Source organism: Sapajus apella, unplaced genomic scaffold (assembly GCF_009761245.1).
Source record: "Sapajus apella isolate SASKATOON/1434 unplaced genomic scaffold, GSC_monkey_1.0 scaffold58, whole genome shotgun sequence".
Lineage (NCBI taxonomy): Eukaryota > Metazoa > Chordata > Mammalia > Primates > Cebidae > Sapajus > Sapajus apella.
In genome coordinates, this window is record NW_022436998.1 from 853,626 (window position 1) to 864,540 (window position 10,915).

The window sequence follows — 10,915 nt, forward strand, 5'->3', positions numbered from 1 at the left end:
AAAGATCAACAAAATAGACAACTAGCCAGATTAATAAAAAAGAAAAGAGAGAATAAACAAATAGATGCAATAATGATAAAGGGGATATCACCACAGATTCTGCAGAAATTCAAACCACCATCACAGGTTACTACAAACAACTCAATGTCCATAAACTAGTAAACCTGGAAGAAATGGATAAATTCCTGAACACTTGCATCCTCCCAAGCCTAAACCAGGAAGAAGTTGAAACCTTGAACACACCAATAACAAGGGCTGAGGTAGCAATTAATAACCTACCAACCAAAAAAAGTCCAGGTCCAGATGGGTTCGCAGCTGAATTCTACCAGATGTTCAAAGAGCTGCTGGTACCATTCCTTCTGAAACTATTCCAATCTAAAAAGAGGGAATCCTTCCCAATCATTTTGTGAGAACAACATCATCCTGATACCAAAACCCAGCAGAGACTCAAGAAGAAAAGAAAACTTCAGGCCAATATTCATGATGAACATAGATGCAAAAATCTTCACTAAAATACTGGCAAACCGATTGCAACAGCACATCAAAAATCTTATCCATCATGATCAAGTAGGCTTCATCCCAGGGATGCAAGGCTGGTTCAACATATACAAGTCTATAAATGTAATTCATCACATAAACAGAACCAAAGACAAAAACCACATGATTATCTCAAGAGAGACAGAGAAGGCCTTTGACAAAATTCAACAGCCTTTATACTAAAAACTGTCAACAAACTAGGTATTGACGGAACATATCTCAAAATAATAAAAGCTATTTACAACAAACCCACAGCAAATATCATACTGAATGGGCAAAACCTGGAAGCATTCCCTTTGAAATCTGGCAGTAGACAAGGATGCTCTCTGTCACCACTACTATTCAATATAGCATTGGAAGTTCTAGCCAGAGCAATCAGGCAAGAAAAAGAAATAAAGGGTATTCAAATAGGAAAGGAGGAAGTCAAATTGCCTCTATTTGCAGACGACATGATTGTATATTTAGAAGACCCCATTGTCTCTGCCCAAAATCTCCTGAAACTTATAAGTAACTTTAGCAAAGTTTCAGGATATAAAATCAATGTGCCAAAATCACAAACATTCCTATACACCAAAAACAGACTTAAAGAGAGCAATATCAAGAATGAACTGCCATTCACAATTGCTACAAAGAGAATAAAATACCTAGGATGCAACTAACAAAAAATGTAAAGGACCTCTTCAAGGAGAACTACAAACCACTGCTCAAAAAAATAAGAGAGGACACAAATAGATGGAGAAACATTCCATGCTCATGGTTAGGAATAATCAATATCATGAAAATGGTCATACTGCCCAAAGTAATTTATAGATTCAATGCTATCCCCACCAAGCTACCAATGACCTTCTTCACAGAACTGGAAAAAAACACCTTAAACTTCATATGGAACCAAAAGAGAGCCCACATAGCCAAGTCAATTCTAAGCAAAAAGAACAAAGCTGGAAGCCTCACGCTACCGGACTTCAAACTATACTACAAGGCTACAGTCATCAAAACACCATGGTACTGGTGCCAAAACAGAGACATAAACCAATGGAACAGAACAGAGGCCTCGGAGGCAATGCCACACATCTACATCCATCTGATCTTTGACAAACCAGACAAAAACAAGCAATGGGGAAAGGATACCCTGTTTAATAAATGGTGTTGGGAAAACTGGCTAGTCATGTGCAGAAAGCAGAAACTGGACCCTTTCCTGACACCTTACACTAAAATTAACTCCAGATGGATTAAAGACTTAAACATAAAAGCTAACACCATAAAGACCCTTGAAGAAAGCCTAGGCATGCCATTCAGGACATAGGCATAGGCATAGGCATAGGCAAGAACTTCATGACTAAAATACCAGAAGAATTGGCAACAAAAGCCATAATAGACAAATGGGACCAAAGTAAACTCCAGAGCTTCTGCACAGCAAAAGAAATAATCATTAGAGTGAATCGGCAACCAACAGAATGGGAAAAAAATTTTGCAATCTACCCATCTGCCAAAGGGCTAATATCCATAATCTACAAGGAACTAAAATAGATTTACAAGAAAAAAACAAGCCCATTCAAAAGTGGGCAAAGGATAGGAATAGATACTTTTCAAAAGAAGACATATATGAGGTCAACAAACATATGAAAAAATGCTCATCATCACTGGTCATTAGAGAAATGCAAATCAAAACTACATTGAGATACCATCTCATGCCAGTTAGAATGGTGATAATTAAAAAATCTGGAGACAACAGATGCTGGAGAGGATATGGAGAAATAGGAACACTTACATTATTGGTGGGAGTGTAAATTAGTTCAACCATTGTGGAAGACAGTGTGGCGATTTCTCAAGAACCTAGAAATAGAAATTCCATTTGACCCAGCAATCCTATTACTGGGTATATATCCAAAGGAATGTAAATTGTCCTATTATAAGGACACATGCACATGTATGTTTATTGCAGCACTGTTTACAATAGCAAAGACTTGGAACCAACCCAAATGCCCATCGATGATAGGCTGGACAGGGAAAATGTGGCACATATACACCATGGAATGCTATGCAGCCATCAAAAACAATGAGTTCTTGTCCTTTGTAGGGACATGGATGAACCTGGAAACCATCATTCTCAGCAAACTGACACAAGAACAGAAAATCAAACATGACATGTTCTCACTCATATGTGGGTGTTGAACAATGAGAACACATGGACACAGAGAGGGGAGTATCACACACTGGGGTCTGTTGGGGGGAGCTAGGGGAGGGACACCAGGGGTGGGGAGTTGGGGAGGGATAACATGGGGAGAAATGCCAGATATAGTTGATGGGGGGGAAGGCAGCAAACCACATTGCCATGTATGTACCTATGCAACAATCTTGCATGTTCTTCACGTGTACCCCAAAACCTAAAATGTAATCAAATTTATGTATATTTTATTGCTTTTTAGCTTTTTGGGTACATATTATTTAATATACATATATATTCTATATCTATATTCTCTAATATATATTTATAATATATATTCTCTCTTTTAATATATATATAATATATATATTAATTCTCTTTTATCTTTAAATATATATATATATATATATATAGAGAGAGAGAGAGAGAGAGAGAGAGAGAGAAGCACTGCCTTTCCCAGATGGCAAAAAAAAAAACAAAGTGCTTTGTTGCTTAAAATGAGCACATGCTGTTGGAAAAATATCACCAATAGACTTGGTCAATGCAGAGTTGCCACAACCCTTCAATTTGTAAAAAGTGCATGCAATCTGTGCAAAGGGTGATAAAGTGAAGCACAATAAAATGAGGCTTGCCCGTACTTCAAATATTATTTTAGTTGATCTTACTTTAAAACAAATTTAAATAGACTTTATATTTTACAGCAGCTTTACTTTTGCAGCAAAATTGAGCAAAAGGTGGAGACATTTCACATGTCTCTTGGTCTCCCACAGGCACAGCCTCTCCACTATCAAGATCCTTCACCCAGAGTGGTGCATTTGTTACAGTCAATGAACTTACAATGACACATTATTATCACCCAAAGTCCATAGTTTCCATTAGGGGTCGCTGTTAGTGCTGTACTTTCTGTGGATTTGGACAAATGAGCAATGACATATATCTGCCATTATTGTATTGCACAGAACAGTTTTACTGCCCTAAAAGCCCTTTGTGGTCCTCATTTTACTTTTCTACAATAAAAATTCCTTTATTTTCTTTTGAAAAAATAAAAAAGAAAAGAAAATTACTTTCCAGCCAAAGATATTAACTGTCTGTTACACAAAAGAGTGCCAGGAAGTGGTGTGGGTGGTGACAGGTTATGGAGTAAAAAATTTGCTTGGGTGATAGACCCCAAGGACCAGCTGTAGATGCAGTGAAGGATTCCAACCCCCAAAATCATCATTGGTGCACAACATGACAAGAGCAGGGGCCATATTAAGGAGACATGAGGTTTGAGAGCTAGCGACTCGGAACCGTGATGCCAGGATCAAGGTGCTTCTCAGGAAAGAGGGGAGAGGGAGTGAAGGCAGGAAGGATGCCTCGCAATCTCGATTTCCCTCTTCTCAGCTGCATGCACTGAAGTATGTCATCTTTTTGGTAAAACTGTCAATAAAAAATGCCTCTCCATTTCCTCTAGAAAAGGTAAAGGGCTTACAAATTTATTTTAAGAGGAATTTTTAAACAGTAAGGTCAAAAGGAATGTGGGCTAGAGGTATAAGCTAGATGCAGGAAGACAAGGGAGGGGAAAAAAGAACAATATGATTTGAGGCTGTCAAAGTGAGAGACTTTGTGGGTGATCAAGAAGTTTGCACTTCTTGGCTGCTCCCACTGAAAGGAGAGAGAAAGAATACTGGCCTCTAGGGGCTTTAGATCAGGAATATGACTACAAAGAGGTCTCCAGATTAAGAAAGTTTCGGAAGACCTGTCTCTCAAACTAAGCAAAGGAGGACCAAGCCTACCCCCAACACAGATCTTGACTATCTCTGCCTGATGACTGACACCTCCATGTGCTTCTGTTTCTTTTCAAGGATAAAGAGAGACTCCTTTAAGAAGTTTCTCTAGTGTGTGCACCACAGTCTAATAGGTCAGGAGAAGGGGGAATGGGGAGGAAACATTGCTTCCAAGCCACAATCTAAACTGATTTTAAATGATTTATCTCCAGGCTTTCATTAGTGTAACCTGAACCTTTTTGATAATTTCATGGTCATACTTTGAGTTGCATGTTAATCATGCTTTCCTAAGAATGAACATTATGCAAAACTGCCCAAAAAGCATTAGGAATTTTCTTCCTTTTTCCCACATTACAGTTAAATCATTGTATGGAGAGTTGTTAGAATATAGAAACTTCTAGCTCATAAGCATGATTCTGGGAGTAATCTGGAACCAGCTGCCTCCCTAAGCCATGAGTCTTTCTCATGACAAAAACTGTCTGATTGTCTTCTTGTCTGGACTGTCTTCCATTTCTATGAACTTCCCTGTCTATTCCTCCCATCTCTCAAGACCCAGCCCCAGACTCCAGGGCTCAGTAGAACGAGCTCTGGTCACCCACCTGGACAACCCAGCCTTCACTGTTGGTGCCACTCTCACTGCACTTACTTCCTGCCTTTTTTGGTAGATACTTGTGTCCATGCCTGGGAGCTTCTGGCAGACTATTTACTCTCCTTAGTGCATATCTACCACAGTACACTGCTTCTAAGAAGTGGGGGATTAACTGAACAGATGCATGAGGAAATGCATTCACTTCCCCTACCCCAGTGACTAGCACCTGCAATGGAGCTAATATTTTCTTTATTGTCTTTAAGATACTATACTGTTCCAAGGAAGATACATCTTTCCACTGAGGAAAGTGCATTTATTTTGTGTATCCAATTTTGGCAGAATCAAAGTATGGGCTCAAACATCAATTTTTTGTCATATATTGCTAATTTTCTTATTTTTAAAAAACATGTTTGACATGCCAATGGAAAAATAGAGAAGGTTAGAGCATAGTAGGTACTCTATGTAGAATGTGTCTGTTCTTTGAGACAGGTCTTACTCTGTCACTCAGGCTGAAGTGCAGTAGCACAATCTTGGCTCACTGCAGCCTTGATCTCCCAGGCTCAGGCAATCCTCCCACCTCAGACACCCAAGCAGCTGGGACCACAGTCATGTGCCACCATGCCCGGCTAATCTTTCATACTTTTTGTAGAGATGAGGTTTTGCTATGTTGCCCAGGCTGGTCTCAAACTCCTGGGATCAAGCGATCTGTCCTCTTCAGCCTCCCAGGGTGCTGGGATTTTGGCATGAGCTACCGCACCTGGCCAGTAAGTATGTCTTCAGTGATCTAGCAATCCCACTTCCAGGTATATACCCCAAAGAAAGAAAATCAATATATCGAAGAGATATCCACACTCCCATGTTTATTTCAGCACTATTCACAATAGCCAAGATTTAGAAGCCACCTAAGTGTCCATCAACAAGATGAATAGATAAGAAAATGTAGTCTATAAATACATTCAACAATAAAAAAGAATGAGATCCTGTCATTTACAAAACAAGAATTGAATTGAAGGTCACTATGTTAAGTGAAATAAGCTAGGCACAGAAAGATAACCTCTGTGTGTTCTCACTTATTTGTGGGAGCTAGAAATTAAAACAATTGAACTCATGGAGACCGAGTAGAAGAACGGTTACCACAGGCTGGGAAAGGTAGTAGAGGGGAGTGAGGGAGGAAGTGGGGATAGTTAATGGGTACATACGATATTTAGAAAAAATGTAAGATCTAGTATTTGATAGTGCAACAGAGTGACTACAGTCAATAATAATTTAATTGTACATTTAAAAATAACAAAAGGAGTGTAATTGGATTGTTTTTAATATAATGGACAAATGCTTGAGATGATGGATACCTTATTTACTCTGATGTGATTACCATTGTAGGCCTGTACCAAAATATACCTTATATCCCACAAAGATATACACCTACTATGTATCCACCAAAAATTAAAACTAAAAATTCAAATAAACAAATGTCTTGAGTGAATGAATGAATGAATGAGGGAGTGATGGCGGAAACCTAGATAATGGGAAATTGGATAAAAATAGAAACAGAAAGAGAAGTAGAAAAAGGATAGACACGCAGAAGATTTAGAAAAGAAGTAGAAACAGAGGGAGGGAAGAGGGAAAAGAGACCCAAGGCTAATTAAATTCTTAATTAGCAAGTCAGGTTTTACTACAGACTTGAACCTGATAATTTAACAAGAAAGAAGCAGCTGGATAAGAAGAGCTAGATTTTGAAAAAAGATCTGGATTCTGATATCCACTCAGCTGCTTAGACAAGTGACTCAGTCTCTCTGAGCTCACTGCTTAAATTTTTTTTTTTATTTTGAAGTAATTTTAGATTTACAGAAAAGGTGCAAAAGACAGTACAGAGAGTTCTTGTACACCCTTCACCCAGCTTCCTCTAATGTTAGCATCTTTCATAATCATAGCACAATTGTCAAAACCAGGAAATTAACATTGATACAATCATACTAACTAAGCTATAAGCCTCAGAGTTTCTCCAGTTTTTCCATTAATGTCTTTTTCTTGTCCAGGATCCACTAGGATCCCACACTGCATTTAATTGTCATGTCTCTTGGTCTCCTCTAGTCTTTGACAGTTCCTCAATTTTTTCTTACCTTTTATAACCTTGACACTTTTGAAGAGTAGAATGTCCTTCCATTTATATTTGTCTGATTTTTTTTTCATTACTAGATTTATGTTGTGTGTTTTTGCCAAGAACACCATAGAGATAAGTCCTGCTTTTCTCAGGGCATCATATCAGGAGGTGTGCGTTGATACGTCTCATTACTGATCATGTTAGCCTTGATCACTTGGTCAAGCCAATGTCTACCAGGTTTCTTCATTGTTCTATTTTCCCTTTGCATTGATAAACATCTTGTGGAGAGATGCTTTGAGACTATTTGCAAATATCTTATTTCTCATCAAAGTTACTTTTGTTCAATAATTTTAGAATTCATCAGTGGTCCTTGCCTGCCATAGGTATTACTGTACTGTTCTAATGATTATTTTCTATTTTTCTCATTCTTCTTACATTTATTAATTGAAAATTTTCTATAAGTAAGTGCTGTCCCTACTCCCCACTCCCACCACACTGATTTATTTATGTCGGTATGAACTCAAGAATATTTACTTTACTCTATGGGCCATAATTCTGCACTATCATTATTTATTTTGTTGCCTAAGCTTCACATTCTTCATCTGGAAGACAGGGATAATGACAACTGTCATAAGAATTGAATGAGATTTTTTAAAATGTGAAAATGTAATGTCTAGTCCAGAGCATCTATTAAATAAATGCAAACTCCATTTCTTCCTTTTTTTTACAGTGTGTAAAGCCATGCTAATTTGAAGGCAAGGCCATTAGAAATAGGTGAAAATCTGAATTTGAAAATTCTCTTTTGATGTCATGAAACTTTTTAAAGATATATAAAAGAACTAGAATTTAGCTATTCCAGTCTCATCTAGTAGAGGTCATTTGGGATCTGACTACATGAGACGGATTTTTAATCAGCATACCCATAATTTGTATGAAAATAGATGCTTGAGAATACTTAAAACAGACTGTTCTCTTAAGTAGCTTAAGTGTTTTCCCAGAAATCTTGTTTACGTTCTGAAGTTGCTTAGCTAAACTATTTTCAGAGATAGTCCAAAGCCTGCCTCTACCCAGCTGTAGGTCATATCATCACTAACTCTGAATTAGTGAAATCACTGATTCGACTTTGATTCCCAAGGTTATGGAAGTGAATGGAAGAAATCCAAGTTCAATTTAAAATTAGATTTTAAAAGTTTTGGCAATTCACTTTTAAGTTCAGGTGGAAATTTAAAAATAAAAAAAAAAGACAAGATTGGGTCCTAAGGATGTGAGAGTGGATAGATCTGGAAGTTTAAAATAATTCATGAAATACAGTGAAATCCACTAATAAAATCACTCAGTTTACTGGAACTTTCATTTTTCCATCCCATTTTTAGCAGTTAGGAAAATCAAGAACATCAGGAGATTTATTTTTAAAAACAACTTTGGGGCAGTGAGGTTTGTAAGCTCTCCTGTGGACTCCCAGAGATTCTGTCTTACTCAGTTTGGGGTGGGGCTGGGAATCTGCAGTTTTAGCAGACACCACCCCCCAGTGCAATCCTGCTGCAGGTGGGAAGCAACATCCTATAGTGGTTCAAAGCCCAGACTCCAGGGCCTAACTATGTGGGCTTAAACCAAAATTGCCACCTACCACTTGTGTAATCTTGGGAAAATAACTTCATCTTCACATACCTAAGTTTCCCATTAATTAGAAAATTAGCCCCATTGATAAGATGGGGCCAACAACATGACAATGTCTGTCTCCCAAGGTTGTTGTAAGGAGCAAGTAAGTGGTGCACATAAAATAGCACAACAGTGCCAGATGGACTGGTGTTCAGGGCATGTCTGGGCACAGAATCACTTGAGCTCAGCCTCTAACATTTGCTGCATTCACTGGGCCTTATCAGGTCACTGACATTTACAACTGTCATCAGGATTTGGATTGGCAAGCTATGGAGGCTACAAAGTGAGCTCCAGTTAGAAAGTGTTTTGTGTTTTTTTCTAGAGATTGCGTCTCACTCTGTCACCCAGGCTGGAGTACGATTACGTGATCCTAGCTCACTGAAGCCTCTAAACTTCTGGGCTAAAGGATCCTCTGTTCTGAGCCTCCACAGAGACTACAGGTATGCACCATCATGCCCAGCTCATTTTTAAATTTGTACAGACAAGGTCTTGCTGTTTTGCCTAGGCTGGCTTGAACTCCCAGGCTCAATCGATCCTCCCGCCTCACACTCCTAAAGCACTGGGATTACAGGTATGAGCCACTGCACCTGGCCAGAAAGTGTTTAAGTAACAAAGGCTGACAGATCCTCAGTCAATCAGAGATGTATATGACTCAGAATAGGAATATCCTGTTAGCATTTAGGTAGAGTTTATTAAATTACCAAAATAGAAAACTATTGTATCTGTGTTCAGCCAACTAACAACCAACAAACATATCAATTAATATTTTGTGATTTAATATTCAAAACAAAAGAAATTAAGTCTAAAGCACAAAATGTAGAACAGAAAAGTCAGGGTGTGGCTCACATTACTAAGAGAAAGTACCTTTTAAGCTGAAGAGGGCAGTCAGCCCTGACCCCAGCACTGCATGGAGACTCCCTGCTCCTTCCTGCCACTCCTCCCTGCCCCAGGGCCACAGGGATGACAGACAGTGGCTCTTTATCTCCCAGTGAGTCCCTAGACCCCCACACAATGGTTTTGCCCTAAATATTCCCAGACTCCAGTCATACCTGTCTTTTTCAGAACAGCTTCTGTTGTGGTCTCAGAGGCTTTGGAGTGACTTTCTGGGGCTGAGCATCTTCATGGGATGCAGAGAGAGAACCGAGGTGATTCACTGCCCCTCAATGAATTGCCCCATGGTTGCCGCCTGCTCTGCTGACCCAGGTGTTTCTGCTGAGGGAGTCCTGATAATGGGAGCCGGTGAGGGGGTTGGTTATACGAATGCAGTCAGGGTTCATGCTGTCAAAACTCAAAATTGAGGCATGTGGTTTTAAAAGCATCTGTGGGAATGAGGGTTTGGTGGGGGAGAAGAAGGGGCTGGGCATTGGCATTCTGGGTGCCCAAAGGGACTAGGATTGGTGGACTGGGTAATGCTATGGAATGGAGGTGAAGTTAATTAGGCTTAAGGGCAAGCTGGGGTAGAGTGAGAGGAAGGATTGCAATGTGATGTCTGTCTCCTTGCCGGGAAAGAAAACAGCCATCACGGAAGTGGCAAGACAGAGTGGCAATGAGATACATAAGGAACAGACAAACCTAGAAGGGGAAGGATGCTTGAAAATCACTTACGGGCGAGTCAGATACCAAGACATCCAAAAGCGGCTTCTTACCTCATTAAATCTCACCACCAGATCTTCAAGGGCGTTATGCTCTCCATTCTGAGTGCTAAGAATCGACGCTGAGATGGACACTTTGAGGCAGGGCAGGGACCTCTGGCATTCAGGAGTGCCCAAGTCCCGGGTTAAGAAGCAGAGGTAGTCGACCGGCAAAACCCTGCGGTAAATACTCTGCTCCTGCTCCATCAGGATGCTGGCGACTTCCTCTGGGAACTGGATGAGAGGCTGCAGATCAATCAGCTCCTTGCTGATCCCAGCTGAACTTGAAGGGAGGGCATTGGAATTGGCCGCAGAGGGGCCTGGCTGGCGTTCTGAAACAAAGCAACAAAAGTCACGGTAACACTAAAGCTGGTATCCCCTCCAACAGGTTCTTGAGAGCCATTCCAAGTCTTGTACGTTCTTTAACCAAATCCTCTGCTTAGTGAAGAGTTCTGTATTATTTTTCTT